Below are 4,177 nucleotides of genomic sequence, written 5' to 3'. Positions count from 1 at the left end.
CATCGTATTTTCCATTCTGTGCTTTGAAGCTCGCCCATTTCCTGGGGCAAAGGCGAGGTTCCCTAAGACCTCTCTCAGCATGAATGCCTTCTATCAACCAAGGCATCTTCCTAAAACTGTTGGAGGGCCGTGCAGAACACTGGAAAATACTGACCTTGCTCTGCTCTCCTCTCTGCCTGGGCTGTCTGCACCCCCCTTCCCGATCACTGGGCATTGGCCTGGCCCACACATTTCATTCTCACTCTGGAACAGCATTTGAGCCTCTTCTGGACTCCATGCCACTTCTGATTGCATTGGATTTGCCCCAGCCCATGAGGTGTAGAATGCTGTGGAATAATCTCCCAAGCCAAGTGGCGAAGGCCTTTATAGCACATTCCATTTCCAAAGCACCTAAGCACCATTCTTCCTTCCTCCCACCCACCTGCTCTGCGTCACTAACTATTTGACAAATGGGGAAAATGAGGCGGATGGTGAGTGGCTTGCTCAGTGCCACAAAGCAATTGAGCATAGCACTCTGAAAGTATGTGGGGCAGACAGACAAGATGTTAGGTTATTTCATCTTTACTCTCTATTAATCTAGAAACAAATAGGACAAAACCCTCATCATTCATCTCCCCTTTGTCTATGTGCAAAGTCCTGGTCTTTTTCTACTTGCCCCTCCCTCCTCCTTTTAGAAAGAAGTGATGTATCACCCACCTGGGCTCCTGGAGAGCACTGTGGCCTAAATAGTACATCTCTGCCTTCCCTCTGTTTGCTGGACTAATAAAGCACACGGTAAAACCGTTTCATGCAGCTGTGTTGCTCTTCTGTTGTTAGATGAGCTGGCTGCAAGAACAGCTGGTTCGACAGAGTTTGGAACTGGCGAGGGGATACAGACACTCTCCACTCCAGGGCACCAGTTGGGGGCCAGCCTAGCATTGGTAGTGCCCAAAAGGCACGACTGGATGAGACTCAGCCAGCAGCCTCCGGGGAGTAGGTGGCCCTAAGGACCATGGGAGTCAGATCAATGGTCCGCTGAGCCCAGTATCCTGTCTTCTGACAGTGGGTGGTGCCAGTTGCTTCGGAAGGAGTGAACAGACCAGGACAATTTATCATCCCTTGTTGTCCAGTCCCAGCATCTAGCGGTCAGAGGTTTTGGGCCACCGTGAGCATGGAGTCGAGTCCCTGCCCATCTTGGCTCATAGGTTCATGGACGCTAGGTCTGTCAATGGCTATCTAGTTTTTTTGAACCTGGTTATACTTTTGCCTTTCACAATATCCCTTAACGAGTGCCACAGGTTGACTGTGCAGTGTGTGAAGAAGTACTTTTTTGTTCGTTTGAAACCTGCTGCCTATTAAGGTCACTGGGTGACCCCCTGGTTCTTGTGTTATGGGAAGAGGTAAATAACACTTTCTCCACCCCAGCCATGATTTTATAGACCTCTATCATATCCTCACGCAGTCTTTTTTCCAAGCTGAAGAGTCCCTGTCGTTTTAATCTCTCCTCTTATGGAAGCTGTTCCATACCAGCCTCTGCTGGTGAGAGGCTTTTAAGCATCTTGAAAGCTTGCCTCTCTCACTAACCGAAGCTGGGCCAATAAAAGCTATGACCTCACCCACCTTGTCTTTCTAAGATCCTGGGACTGGCTACAACACTGCATTCAATAGTCAGTTGTCCGTCTTCATATGCTGTAATTGAATGGGTCTTTTGCATTTATTTCTCAGTTCCCACCTGCACATTATCAACTACTAGCCTCTGCTCTTTACTAGGATATAACAGAGTATCCACTTTGGACAGCCACATTCCTTGGGGGAGGAGTTGTTAAACCATCAGCTCTGCCGCACCTGTCAGCTTCCCCCAGCCCTTAGTTTAAAAACTCCTCTCCGATGTTAATTTTGCATGCCAGCAATATGGTGCCATTCGCGTTTAGCTGGAGCCCAGCCTTCCAGCGTAGGAAGATGCTGCTCCAATGGACAGGTAGCCATGTTCAAATAAACCTGTACCAACAGCCTGTCAGTCTTAGCCGCAGGCCATGGAGGCTGAACTTCCCTATACCTGGACCCAGCCTGAGGCTCACTGGCAGGGGAGGCAACATGTGGGAAACTCCTAGTGCCTTAGCCGAGAATTAACCTAGAATTCCTCTCGCTTCTCTGTGACAATACCAGGCACCTCCCCTCAGGCTGCCTCAAGCCATAGGAAGACAGACCGCTTGCAGGGAGATGTAACAGCTCTAGTCTAGTAGGAAATAAAGATCATTCAATTTCTCACTCTCCACGAGTACGCTTGACACCGAGCCCCCAAATATATTGACCTACAGGCCCCACTGCCAGACACCTGTGGTTTCTGAGTCTCACTGCAAGGGGATGGGTGGGTTTGATGGGGTGAGAGAGGCGAGGCTTACGCTGGGTGGGGTTTAGTTTGCAGGCACTAGTCCAGGTTGTACTATTTTTTTATAGTCTGTACATGGACCTATAGGCCCATTTTACATACACACAGCCTCTTCTCCTCCCTCCCCCCATGGAGCTGGTACAAGAAACGCTGGCTTCACTACCAGGAAGTGCACTTTCCTCATGGCATTAAGTGCCTTAAGGCCAGGGTGAGGGAGGGGGCAGAGCTATTACAGGAAGCCCAGAGCCACACCTGGGTGGTGAAGACACATGCCAGGCACTCCCATCTGAGAAACCTTAACCCACAGCAAGGGTCTAGCAAGCCTCCCGCAGACACACACACCGCCTTGCCCCAGTGGCTGTCTTGAACAGGACTACAGCATGCAGGGACTTCAACACAGAAAGTGGGTGTGGCTAGAGGCCTCAGGAAAGCCACACCCCCGCTGCATGGTTCAGGTTGCTCAGGTGTGCCCCACCCCCTTGCTTACCAGCCTGCTGGCAGAGGTGCATCACAGCCCAGTTACTTCCTGGGTTTAGTTCTCCCCACGGTCAGAGTAGGCCCAGCATGCCAAGGGCTACTAGCAACAGTCCACCACTGTAGTGCTTCCTCCACCCAGGGCTATGACTAACCTTTCCCTAAAGCACCTAACAAGAGCCGGCTTGCATCCCATCTGCAGCATCCCGCAGCCATCGGCCCTGTGGTTCCCACAAGCTGCGGCTGACTCCACCATGCTGCTAGAGGCCCAAGCTGAAGGCACGCATTTGTCAGTGCCTGGAAACCTACCACACCCTTTGCAACAGCAGCAGGCAGTGTTTCACCCAAGAGTGTTGGCTCTGCCTTGTGCAGATGGCACAGGACGTTGGCTCCCGCAGGAACTGGCGCAGGAAGAGAGCTCACTCACCCCTAGGCGTATGGGGCACCTCAAGCTGTACTATAAACATGAACCGGAGCAAGGTAGGAGCACACACCAGCCAGGGGTGAGATGCTACCACCGGTGGTGCTGGTCACACACACCAGGTCACTGGACTAGGGCAGCTCCAATCAAGGCCACACCCCATGCAGCAGCATGGCAGGGACAGCCAGCAAGAGTGAGCTGGGGTAAGAGTGACCACTTTGCCCCATGAAGCCTGTGCAGGGCAGAAAGGATGGAGTCCCTGCCCCTCCCCCAAGACTGCATGCGCAAACACTGGGCTTTCCTACACGCTAGGTTCAGCCTCTGCCCTTGGCAGAATGTGCTGCTCATCAGCAATCACGTTACAGCTGCTTCTCCCTCAGAGGCAACTGTGTTTTTAAGGCCAAGCTGGGCCCTTATCAGCTGTGGTAGAAGTGGAGGGGCTCCTTGGCCCCCTTTCCACAGCAAAGATTTCTGACAAAACTCCCAGAACTGCACTACCGTAATAAGGTAGCTGGGGAGCAGGGAAGAAGGATGGAGAATGAGCTGAGAGGCACCTTAAACTAGGACATCTCCTGTCCTCTACTACCCCTCATGAACCAGGAACCCATCCCTGCCCTTCCCCCAGACTTCAAGGTGCATATGTAGGGTCAGCTGGGGTGACAATCAACAGGAAAAATTCAGACTGGCAGGGGCAGTTGTGGGTGCAGAGCCCTCACCCATATTTTAACATGCTTAGAGACCCTCGGCTAATTCTTGGCACTGAAGCTGCTAAGTTTGCAGTGCCCAGCCCTGAGACGCTCTGCTGGCAAAGTATTCCAGCCCCCAAATGCCATTCCCCTTCTTCCTTTACTGATCCCCAGGGCCTGAGTGCTGAACATGGACCCCCCCCCACTCGATTCAATTGATTCTACTCA

The sequence above is a fragment of the Chrysemys picta genome, chromosome 1, assembly GCF_011386835.1.
Source record: "Chrysemys picta bellii isolate R12L10 chromosome 1, ASM1138683v2, whole genome shotgun sequence".
In the NCBI taxonomy this organism is placed as follows: Eukaryota; Metazoa; Chordata; order Testudines; family Emydidae; genus Chrysemys; species Chrysemys picta.
Note: the sequence above shows the minus strand (reverse complement) of the source record.